Here is a 13,591-nt window from a genome sequence, read left to right as displayed (position 1 = left end):
GGCGAATAATGTAGGTATAGTTTTGAACAGATAGATTCGATTCTATATAAAGACTTACAAAATGTTATGTATGTAGGTCCTATCCTTAATAAAATACTACAAACCTTTGCTTTTCATATTTTATTTTATTCTGAATCAATTAGGGTAAGTAAGCAACAGTATTTTTTTATACTAAATCTTCTCCAGAACTCATTGTGATCCCAGATAATGTAGTGGACTGGTCTCTTTCACAACTCTGGTTTTTCTGTTCGGAGAGTACACAAAATTGAGGATCTGGATTTTTTCTCGTCTCGTTCTCGAGTCGTCAATTGTCCCAAAAAAATCCATAATATTATAATTTCTACTATTTAATAATAACATAAATAACGTGTGTAGTCGTCAATAGAAGAAAGTTATAAGCTATCTAACAATATGGGGGGTAGTGAATCATCTCTTAAGGGATAAAAGTTGAAAAGGTGTCCAGCTTATGTAGTAAATAATAGTTCAAAAACCTTCCACAATAGCGCTGGTGTAGGCACAGGGTATGGTTAGAATGTAGCAATTGTAGATGAACTGAAGTATGCCGAGTTAATATTATAATATCACTGTCGACTACAGTATTGAATTATTGAAATTTTCAACAACTCGTTAGTTGTTGAAGATGCGACAGTAGCGCCACCCTAAATTAACGCATTTTGTCGGACAGTATTTCATATGCACAGATGATATTCCTTGCCTCTACCCTCCATACATCACAAGCTGAATTTCGCAGGAACAATGAAGAAATTTTATATTCAATAAGTACCAAGGATGTTGGGTACAAAAGTCAGATGATTTGCGTTCTATTATTATCGGATTGCTCATCGAATTCACAGCTTGGCTTATCGGCGACAACGGACGAGGCGCGACCAGTGTTGCGTGGGCTGAATACCAATTGTTAATTCAATATTTGTAGAAATGTCACTACAATATTATATTTATAGTCGGTCTGTGAATGGATCTCTATTTCAACTTTCAATGAGTTAGATTTTTTATATATTTTATGGGGTAATGTTGCCGATATCAATACCATCTTTCTGCTGCAAAAGTGGACTATTGACGCTATTTATGACCTAGGTCCTAAACAATCATTGAAAGCAAAATAAACATCTTGACTGTTGCTTCTCTCTCTCTCTGTTATGTATTTTCATAGGCACATAAGTGAATTTGCTAGAAACTGTCATAATTATAATGTTAACACCAGGAACAGACATAAACTTATAATGCCTACTGCTCGGCTAAGTCGAGTTAGTAAGTCTTTTGTTGGGCGTTGTATATGCTTACAACAAGATCCCAGATAATGTTCAAAACAAATGTATTACGAAATTCAAAAGAATTCTTAAAAAATGTTTTTGTGGTAATGGTTACTATAACATAAATGACTTTCTTAATGATACCACTGATTGGGAATAGAGCGATCACCCACAGGCTATTAAATAATAAAATTTATAGTATGATTTTACATTGTAGCCATATTTTTATAAAAAAAGAAGTCCGCTAAGTTTAATGCGCCCGTTCTTCTCATCTCTGAGACATACGAGTACCTTTCGGAATGGGTGCTTTTTGACTTTCAATTAATGATATTGATATCCTATTTTGAATAAAAATGTTTGAATTTGAATCAGTTTCAAGCTCCGATCAGCCTTTTTTTCAACAGTGGGAGGATTCTAGGTACCAGATGGTAAATAGGCGTGTACATCAGCGGTGCCTAATACCCGCTACATATGTAACAATACATTCATAGTGATTTGATCTGACTGTATCAAAAGCCCCTAGCGTTTCCACACGCCACCAATATCCGTGTCGATCGTCAGTTCTCCGCAGAAGCTTGAAGAACTTGTCATCGATGATGGAGGACGATGATGAAGATGACCGCACGCAAGTGCCACAACCACCCAAGTTGCTAATGGCCTTACACAGGATGCCGTCTAGATTATGAGCACCGGCGCCCATTTCTGCCATGAAGTAGTAATGTGTAAGTATTATTTCGATCTGAAGGGCGCCGTAGCTAGTGAAATTGCTGAGCAAATGACACTTAACATCTTATGTCTCAAGGTGACGAGCGCAATTGTAGTGCCGTTCAGAATTTTTGGGTTATTCAAGATTCCTGACCAGTACTTCATTGTAACGGGCAGGGAGTATCTATTACCATCAGCTGAATGTTCTGCTCGTCTCGTCCCGTATTGTCGTAAAAAAATTGTTGTCACCTATTTCGGTCAACGGATCAGCCTAGCTATCCAACGCGGAAATGCTGCCAGTATTCTTGGTACACTTCCCCGTAATGATAGTTTTAATTTTATGTTATCATAGTATTGTTAATCTTAATATATATAAATTACGTGACACGTTGTTTGTCCGCGATGGACTCCTAAACTAATGAACGGATTTTAATGGGGATTACTTCATGGAGTGCAGTTTGGTCCAACTTGAGAGATAGGATACTTTTTATTTCGATTTGGGACCCATAATTATTTTTATTTCCAATATTTGTTTTGTATGGATATATTAGAGAGAATTAATTGACGCACTGTTTGACAGTTCTGCTGTGAAACAATTTCATTATAACAACAACGAGCATATAAAACGAAATAATTCTTGATGTTTTGAAATATTATATATAATATATATTATTGGCAAATTCCTATAAAACAGTATTTTTTTTTTATTATCTACAGAACAACGTCTGTCGGGTCAGCTAGTATAGTTATAAGATTTGTTTTGTTTAAATAAAAGTATAATAGAATATAATAACTTGTACTTACAATAACGATCAGACCAGACAGTATACTGCCAAATTTCAAGTACAGACAAGCGAGACTCTTCTGTCTCGGATGGAATTTTCTGATCGGAAAAATAATGATGTACGAGAGCTGTCATACCAACAACGATTCAATGATTGAATTTGAACCCGACAAATAGAACAAATATTATTCAAATACAAGTAATAAGGTCTTTGCGTAATCTGTAATAGTAATTTTGGTATTTTAAATAATGAATTACATGAGCAAATAATTTATTTTATATAAATAAACAAATAAATCCTTAAATTACGTAACGAAAAATTTTTTTTAACAAATAATAATTTAATTTAAACATTCTAATATAACTGGCTTGTTTCATCTGATTAATCAATTACAAATTTATTATAATAGTTCAACCACAAGTCAATCTTATCCCTGTCTGTTAAGCTTTAGATTCGATTAGTGCATAATGAACATATAACGTGTTGTTCGAATTAATCTTTCTTCGAATATAATATTATGACAAATAACGTTTTTTTTTAATAATTGCTTACCGAAAGAACTCCTTACTCCAATATACTCCTTCTGAAATCTTACTGTTACTATGTCTATTTTCGCAACTCTTTAAAACACACGCATAGGGATTTTGTGTCATTCGCACTTTGGCTGACAATGTGAAATATGTATCACGGTGTGATTATGGAGGGTATAGGCAAGTGGAATCATCTCTTAAGGGAGAAAAGTGTCAAGCTTATGACGTAGTAAAAAACAGTTCATAAAGCTTCCACAGTGGCGCTGCTGTAGGTACAGGGTATGGTATGAAGTATGGTGAATCGTAAACGTATTAAAAATTAAAAAATAATAATATTATTGTGGACTAAAGTAGTTAATTATTGAAAATTTCAACAACTTACTTTGTACGAATTAATATATTGAATTTAACCTTATAGAATCATTATAGGGTACCGTGCACGAGTGATTAGCATTATTTTATATTTGGCGGGTCTTTTAAGATGCGACTGTAGCGCCACCCTAATTTAACACATTTTGACGGACACTTTTTCATATACACAGACGATTCTCCTTAACTCTACCCTACATAGGTGTGAACTAGTAAATAAATAGGTTCTAAATTAATATTCTATGGACGAGGTTTCTTTGGGCTTTCAGCTGATGACTCCTGACTGGAGACGCATTCCTTCATGCTGCAGAGATGACTCCGAATCAATACCACGAAGTAGAATTCAACACCTAAAAACAATAGTAATAAAGTTTATCGATAGATTTCATGCTAATGTTATAATATATCCCACTTCTGAAAAGTTAACACTACTGATTTGGATGAAACCTTACAATAATAGATCGTATTAACAAGGTACGCACTTACAAATATATTTCTATTCTTTTTAAGAACCTTTCTTGTCTCGATTGAATTCATATATGCGTTATATTATAAAGTATTGGTAGTAGTTGATATAAAATTCCTAAGCCTTTGCTGAAGCAATAGGTGAAATGCTAACTCTTACCACTGTGCTCCCAGTTTTTTTTTTTTTGGAAAAGGAAGACAAACGGGAATACGTCACCTGGTGTTTAGTGATCACCGACGCCCACATCCTCTTGCAACACAAGAGGAACCGCAGGGGTGTTGCCGGCCTTTAAGGAAAGTGTGTGCGCTAGTTTTGAAGGTACCCATGTCGGATCGACCCGGAAACAGCGCCCAAGAATGCACCTCTTATTAATATGCATACAAAATTAGAATTAAATCTATTTAGTGTTTTCATGTTTTGCCTGGACCTACATTACAGACAATCGGACCATCAGGCAAATGTTTTATAAAGTATTTTTTTTATTATTTGTAGAACACACAGTACACAAATATTCTTTTATGAAAATTTAAATGACGAATGAAACAGTTTTCCTGGGCATGAGATTGGATGCCAGATTGCAATAGAGTCCTCACACTTCACAATTGGGGAAAGGACTTAGTTCAGCAGTCAGAAAAATAAGACCAGTGTGAGGCTCCTGCACAGGATGAACATCCGAAGCACAATAATGCTTACACATTACTGCTTTACGGCAGAAATATGCGCCGTTATAGAACCCATAATCTAGCCGGCATCCTGTACAAACGAGCCTCCCATTGGTAGATTGCAAGATTGGATGCCAGATTGCAATGGAGTCCTCACATTTCCCAGTTGTGGAAAAAACTTAGTTCAGCTGCTTTCGCCTGACAGAAAAATAGTCTTCTGATGAAGCTACAGCAAGTATTATTTATTTTAGTTACTTGCACAGCATTGTGTCCTACAGTATCTGTAGTGTATACTAGCCGAGCCGACTTAATCCGAATTAGCCTCACACAAGAAAGTATCAGAATTTCAAAGCCCTGCCATAAAAACCTTCTCCTCAATAAATATAATTATCTTAATAACCCTTACATTAAGGATTGGCCTCCGCTGCGCTCAAACAAAAAACCCTAGGCGTAGTCGAAAAGTGCGGCAACTTATACTACGCCCAAGTGGGAATACTCGAGCCAGTCTCGAACAATGTGTGAAGTTGACGTACCACATGTTCTGTTAAACTTTACTAATAATGGAAACTAAGAGGCAAACTGTTGTTGCGTAGTCTTTGCGGCCTCCACGGCCCACGTCCTATGTCGCTGTAAAAGACTTCAGGGCCAACAGCATAGAGGACGTTTTTAGTCGGTATGACACTCGAGTCCGACATATGTCGTAATACGTAACTGTATTTTCCTGCTCTTGAAAAAAAAATGCAATAGTAGTAGATTTATGATATATCTTACCAATAACGAGTAGTGACGATGTCATCAAAGAAAAGAATGGCCACCAGACGTCATCTTGAATGTACGCATACAATCTGTACGTCTCCAGTGGAATGTACACGATACATTTAAGTAGTTCCAACGCCAATATAACGGCAGAGTACACGTAGCAAACGTGGACCACGTCATATTTCCTCTAAAATTAAAAAAAATCGCCATGAATAATCACTTTTTATATATGAAAATAAGGGGCGAGACGAGAAGGACGTTCAGTTGATGGTAATTGATACGCTCTGCCCATAATGACAAAAATATGTTAAGTTTCATTTGCCCTGTAATTTGCACAATAATGCTTACACATTACTGCTTCATGGCAGAAATAGGCGCCGGTGTGGTACACATAATCTAGCCAAGGAGCCTCCAACTGAGTTTCTGTCACTATTGCAAGACTGATAATTTGTATGTCCTAGTCATCTTATTTGTTTTTATTCATTTATACGGAACATCAACATCATGTTATTTCTAGCAATCAAAGAGTCATACTTTATAAAGGAACAAATACTATAATACACATGACTATAATAGATGTCCACATCACTCAGTTTGGTTAGTTAGTAAAATTTAAATCCAAAAACCTATAAATAAATAACATAATCTTAAGTCCGAGTCATCTTAAATCAGCCAGTCGACTAGTTGGCTATCAAATCAAATCAAATAAAAATCACTTTATTCATGTAGGTCACGGAAATGACACCTTTTGTTTTATTGAATCTACTGTTACTTCACAAAGGGTTGAGCTAATGAGAGAAAGTAGCTAGAAACTCATTGCCACTCTCTTAAATCAAGATAATATCAAATAATCAATATATTTTAGGCAGTATTTTGTGATTCATACATACTCTCGCATTACTCTTAGAGTGCTTAAGAAGAACATGAATATATTATTCATAAGAACGCATTCATTTGTTGAAAATGTCTCTGCTTTTTTAAATTTTAGCAGTGGCAGGCTTCTATGCACATATACCGGCTAGGTGAGAAACAGCGGCGTCTTTTTCTCGCGTAAAGCAAAAATGTGAAGGCATTATTGTGTTTCACTTTGAAAGGCGCCGTAGCAACTGAAATTACTAGACCATTGAGACTTGACATTAAAGTGACGCAAATGCGAATTGCATCCAATCAAGAATTCTAAGCAGCACTGCATTGTGATGGGCAGGGCATATCACTTACCAAATGTGAAAGTCTTGTTCGTCTCGTCACTTTTTGTCATAAAAATTAATAATTTGTATGATGAACCACTTTAGTAGTCTCACTGTTTTTGTTGTTATTTTATATTAATTATTTAATTACTTTCATTTCTGTTTCTTCCTTTGACCTTTTGCATAGTATAGTCTCGCTTCTAAATTGTTCCGGTTGAATGAATACTGCTAACTTGCAGCATATCATTGATATGAAGAAAAAACAGTGTAGGGGATAGCACGCAGCCTTGCGTGACGCCAGCGTTTATGAGTTTTAAGTCGGAGCATGCACTGTTGATAACAACCTTGATGCTTCGACCACCAAAACAGCTAATGGTTTCACCATAATTAATTGGTGTTAATGTAACTTATTCAATAAGACTTATTAAGTAACTGTCAATTATCCCGAAAGTAAAATTGGCTAATTATATAAGGGAAATGTGTTAGATCTTCAAATATATGAAGCATTGTTGAAGCTGTGTTTTTTTTACAGGACAGTTATTAATAATAATTGTAATAAATATTCTTTCTGGTGTTATAGTATTCTCTTGACAGCTTCTAGTAAGAGCGAAGATCAGGTTGTATAGAAACAGTTACCTTGATAATCCCGATGATAAGTGCCCCAGTAAACAGAACCTGAATCAGCTTCATGATACCCCCAATTATCAACACCATCATGAAGTCCCGTTCATCTTCCTCCGTGTCGGGTGGAAAGTCCGACTCGTCAAAATAAATATAGTGGGTTATAATTGCTAGCTGAAATTTTGTTCATAATGATATGAGATTTAATGTAAACATGATATTTCTATCTCATTATTGATTATTCTGTTAAAAATCAAAGGTAGATCCATCCATTAACCTTGAATCTATTCAATTTGTTATTTTAAAGAGATATTCCTCACTTCGGGCTTTCATTACACATACAAAATTTATAAACGATGCGGGACTCGATACCCCGACCGGGTTCCATCTGAGCGCACTTTCCAACTGCTCCAACCATTCGAGTACGCATGGTTCGTAAAAATTGATATGTCTTGTTCAATTCTCAGGTTGTGGCTTCATCTAAAGGATCTAATATAATGTAGCCTAATTTATATTTCTAATTCAATTTAATTTCCCGCATCATTCATAAAACTGGTTATCTTGAGAATAACCGACAATACTTAAGAACTGTACTTTTAAAATATTTATATACTAGCTGACCTGGCAAACGTTGTTTTGCCATATAAATTATATATGTAAACCTTCCTTGAGCTTCAACGAATCTATTACAAAATATTTCAATGAGATCGGTCGAATAGTTTAGGAGTTATTAGGGAACATACAAACATACATTCTCTCTATATAGATAGATAAATAGCTATACTATTACGAGTATGATTAATAACAATAACATTTAAAATATAAAGTAAAGGTCTAAACAATATGAAACTAAATTACACATAAAATAAACGAATAAAAAACCATTTTAAACAGTAAATTAAAAATATCGTACGGCAAATGAGTTGTTAATGGTATCATTATTCACCTCACCAAACATGTGCATAACATTGTGCTGTTCTGATAAAACTTATCATAATATAACTTTTAAATTAATTTAAACCCAACTCCACGATTGATCGATCGATCCATAATTATCAATATCATATTGGCTTTCATCGGTCTTACAATATTTTTAGTGTATTACGTGGTCTATACCAATAGTACGACCATGTTATTGAAAGCAGAACGGTTGGAGATTTGTTCTTGGTTGATAAATATATTCTTGTAAATGACTATGGGTATGTTCCGATATGCACTGCGACCACTATACAGTGTGACGTCAATTTAGTATACTGTGAAGCCGTTCCTTTATAGCCAGTTATATTGGTTACTATTTAAAACGGAACGTTATATAAAGTATACTGTCATCCGCATTTGTTGACGCAGCATTCAAATGAGTGTATTAAAGTTTTCTAGTTCATCAAAAAAAACTGTTGTTGGAGTCCTGTTAAATTAAAAATATTTGGGATTAAACTGTAGGTATTGTTTATAAAACGTTAGGCACTCGAGTGTTTTTGACTGATCACGTGATCAAAGTACTGCGAGTACCTTACCCCGAAAACACCAGTACTCACAGTAGAATATGTCGGCGATTTATGACGTCATATATTTCCCTAGGGTACTGCGGCAGTGTAATGGCAGTCCATAGCGGAACGAATTTTTCTACAGTGATAGCACCGTGCAGTGTTCGCAGCGCATTTCAGAACATACCATATATAGTGATTGTTCCATGGAATGCTCTCAGAAATATAACAATTCTGATTGTAATTGCAAAGGACAAACCAAAGAGTCATAGATGTTATCTGTCAATAACCGAAACATAACCTTACTTTCAATTTCAATAACAACATTGAAATTGTAAAAATGTTCAGTGTCCAATAATTCAATTTTGATACATTCTGTATTAATTTTGATTATTTTTATTCTTTTATAGAGAGAATGGTAATAAATAGTTTCTAGCAACTACTTATTAGAGATCAACTTTTCCTGGGTGGTAGAGGGTAAGTCTTTAGAGTAAGGAGTTCTGTTAAACTTTGTCAATAATTGAAACTGAAATGCCGGGTTGCGTAGTAAAACTTTGTAAAAATAATACTACAAGAAATAAGAAAGACAAAAAAAGACACGCACACAAGTATCTAATAGTTGCCGTAATAAAAAAGATGTTGTTATTAGGAAGTGCGGTATCTAATTGGAGCGCAGCGGAGACCAATCCTTAATCTAAGCGGTAAGTGTTTGACATTGAAATGAGTCGTGTTTCAACCTCTACGAACAAACGATTTTAAGATTTTATTTTATATATTTACGACCTAAGTTAAATGGAAGGGTTTCAAATTTCTTTTCACATCAGGTATAAAGTTTTATTGATATACTTCATACTATGTAAAATTTCCTGTCTGTTTTATCCCCATTAAGCTTAGTAATTGTTCCATGGAATGCTGTAATTCCATGGAATTGCGTACCTATGACTATAATTAACATAGAATATTTTTCTAAATTTTTATAATTTTTATCTTTATATACATATATTTCTATTTTTCTAAGTCTGTATGGTATGCAATAAAGTGTCTATCTATCTTTCTATAATTGTCATTTATATTGATATTATATTTACTCGCTTAGATACCGATCTCGTGGTAGTTAGTGGAAAGTCTACTAACGGCCGTTCCCAATATTCAGTCTCTTACTTGAGATAAAAATCGTAACTATCGTTGACTTTTCTGTCCCAATAAACATATCGACGGTAACTCGCCTTATCCGCACACGCAGTCTGTCAATGGGACGACGTATTATTATATCAAAATTGGTAAATTTCAATTCACGCGTGCCAATATAAGGCGATATGAATGGCTTATCGGGTATACTGGGACAGTGTAGATAAGTACGTCCCTTTACGTAAATCAAAACCGAGTAGATCGTACCCTAAGTGGTACAGTTCTTCTCTTATAAAAATTGTCAGGGAGAAGTACAAAGCTCACCAAAGATGGAAGAAATACGGTAACCCAAACAGACTATGACGAATTCACATTGCTTCGCTGTAGGGAGCGACGTGTACAAAAACAATGTTTCAATAACTTTACTTCAAACTGCCAGGTCAATATCAAATCGAATCCTAAATTATTTTGGACTTTTGCTAAAGCTCTTCGAGGGGGTTCCTGTTACCCTAAGTCTTTAAGTATGGGCAACGACAAATTTGTGGATGGGAAAGAGATTTGCGATGGTTTTAACTCATTTTTTAAAAACGCTTTCGTTAATCACCATAAGACGGATCAGTTTCCAGAAAACGTCTCTCATGGGCTAGACGCATACTCATGTGTACGAACAAATCCCACCATTATTCTTAAGATGCTCTAAAACCTTAACACTAGGAAAGGCGTTGGTTGCGACGGTATTCCTTCCACATTCTGGCACTTGTGTGCAAAAAGTCTTGCCCTGCCCTTATCAATCATATTCAATCGCTCTCTAAGTGAAGGTATCTTTCCACACAGATGGAAAACAGCATACATAGTGCCTGTTCACAAAAAAGGTAGCAGGACAATGATTGAGAACTATAGGGGTATCTCAATGCTATGCACTGTAGCTAAGTTACTCGAACTTATCGTATACAATTCAATTTATCATATAATTGCTAAATCCATTCCTCATGAACAGCACGGTTTTCTCAGGAGGCGATCGACTTCCACGAACCTGGCGTGCTTCACCGATTATGTACTTTCTAACATGCAACGTGGTGGTCAGGTTGACGTGATCTACACTGATTTTGAAAAAGCTTTCGATCGTGTGGACCATGTCATCCTTCTCCACAAACTGCAGCTCCTTGGAATTCATGGAGATTTACTTCGTTGGGTACAGTCGTATCTTTCAAATAGATCTCAAGCGGTTGTAATTGGTGGTTACAGGTCTGATCTCGTTGATATTCCCTGCGGTGTACCACAGGGTTCGCATTTAGGGCTATTGTTTTATAATGCATATCTCTATGATATCGGTTCCTGCTTAGCTAACTCTGAATATCTTATGTATGCTGACGATAAGAAGATATATCGTAGTATAAAATCTATAAATGATTGTCAGTTGATGCAAAAGGATCTCGACTGTCTTTTTGAATATTATAAAAGAAACAACATTACAGTCAACATACTCAAATGCGTGCAAATCAGTTATACGCGTAAATCAAAGCCCTTTGTCTATAACTACACCTTAAATGGCACACTTTTACAGAAATCCAAACTTGTTCGCGACCTCGGAGTATATTTTGATCACAAAATGTTACTCTGCGACCACATTAACAACATAGCAAAAAAAAGCATAAGAAATCTGGGATTTGTCTTGCGCACGTGCAAACCATTTTCTGATATAGAACCTATTAAAGTTATCTACTATGCATATGTCAGGAGTATTCTGGAATATGCTTGTCCAATATGGTCTCCACAATATATAATTTACAATGAACGCTTGGAACGTATACAGAAAAAATTCTTAAACCACCTAAACTACCGTAAAAAATTACACACCGGCTCTTATTATGACAGTTGTAAGGCGCACAAACTATTAACGTTGGAGCAGAGACGCATTTTACTTGATACGAGCCTACTATTTGATATTGTGAACAGCTTTGTTGACTGTGATAAATTGACCTCTAAAATATCATACTGTACACCGTCAACCCGCACGAGGCACACGAATCTACTATATGAACCACTACACTATACAAACTATTCCAAAAACACTTTCATATCACGGGCAATACATACTTACAACAAAACCTTCAGTCACGTAGATCTTTTCAGCATAAATAAATCTAAATTCAAATCAGAACTCATAGCTACTTTCAATGATACATCTAAGTAACTGATGCACTAACATAATATATTAATATGTTTATTTATTTTACCACATATAGTATACATATTTATGTATTACCTTTTATGTATATATTTAGTAACAGTTTTTTTTTATGTAATGAAGTGTATGTAGTAATGTGATGTGATGTAGTAATTTAATATAATATAATATAAGGGAAACCTGTTATTGGCATTATTATTGTAAAATATTATTAGTTATTTATCTAATCTGTAATATGCTGTTGGTTTTCTTAATAAAATAAAACATAAAACAGTTACAGATTATTGACAGCTAATTACTGACAGTAGAAAGTAGTTATTTATCTCTATCTGTAGATAGTATATTGGGAACGGCCGTAAGTCGGACTATTGATAGATTTATTTTTGTTAACATAAAAAAGTTTTGTTTCACTTAGTTATTATTTTCTTATTGCACTATTTTCTTTAGATTGACATTTCGAAATTCGATTTAGGTATGTTTTAAAGTTACTATCCGATTTTAATAATTTGAAATGTATTTGACAGGTGTTAAAACGGTCTTTAATAAAATTTAATGAGATAGTGATTATTACATTACAATTTTAATATACATTTTAATTACATTTACAATAATAAATTTTAACATGTTAAAAGCAGTTGTAGTGGCATGACTACAGTAGTTGGACATATCGCGGATTTTTTTTTTTTCATATTGAAACGTAGAACATAGAACAACGTAGAAACGTTATTACTGTAGAACATTTTTTTGTTCTACCATCAACAGTTTCCGCAGCGCATGCGATGACAGAATTTTACGACTTATTTATTGGGTTATATTATTGATTTTTTATTGGGGAACCCTATTTTTTTTATTAATGTTATATAGACTATGTCACACAGTGAAGATGCAGCTTTCTAATGGTGAAAGAAATTTAGAATTTGGTCCAGTTGTTTTTGTGTGAAAACATGACAAACATACAAATGTTACCTCTTTTAAATATAGGTTAGATAGATATGTAAATAACTACTTACAATTTTAAGTACTGCAAAAACCAATAGTCCAATTCTTAGCGGCACAAAATAACAACATTTAGATAAATACATATTTGTACAGTTCACAAACTCTCAACCACTCGTCTGTGTTTAGAGTATTATTTAAAAACTGATTCACTATTTGTTTCGTTGTTTCGGGTTCAAGTTAACTGATAAGGCTGGGTCAAATGAATGTGATATATTTTTTTACTAGAAAACATTTAATATCTTTAAATGCTTATTGTGTCTACATACCGTTTGAAACTTTTGTAAATATTTTTTATGGAGTACCATTTGACCGCGTGCAACGCAGAGCAGCTCGAATTGTCGGGGACCCAGTGCTCTGCGAACGGCTGGATCACTTGGCGTTGCGTAGAGACGTCGCTTCATTGTGTGTCTTTTACCGCATTAATCACGGGTAGTGTT

General features: G+C 34.7%; 1 long non-coding RNA gene across 1 annotated transcript; it reads right to left on the bottom strand.

Annotated features, from left to right (window-relative positions):
* Positions 1-3,014: 3,014 nt before the first annotated feature.
* On the bottom strand, positions 3,015-13,282 carry LOC126964446 (uncharacterized). The gene is made up of 4 exons (XR_007729373.1): positions 13,166-13,282; positions 7,371-7,529; positions 5,560-5,734; positions 3,015-4,010 (listed from the first exon to the last, which is right to left on the bottom strand). It is a non-coding gene; the product is annotated as an uncharacterized LOC126964446 (long non-coding RNA).
* Positions 13,283-13,591: the final 309 nt, after the last annotated feature.

The sequence above is a fragment of the Leptidea sinapis genome, chromosome 5 (genome assembly GCF_905404315.1).
Source record: "Leptidea sinapis chromosome 5, ilLepSina1.1, whole genome shotgun sequence".
Lineage (NCBI taxonomy): Eukaryota > Metazoa > Arthropoda > Insecta > Lepidoptera > Pieridae > Leptidea > Leptidea sinapis.
Note: the sequence above shows the minus strand (reverse complement) of the source record. Positions and strands in the feature narration are given on the sequence as shown.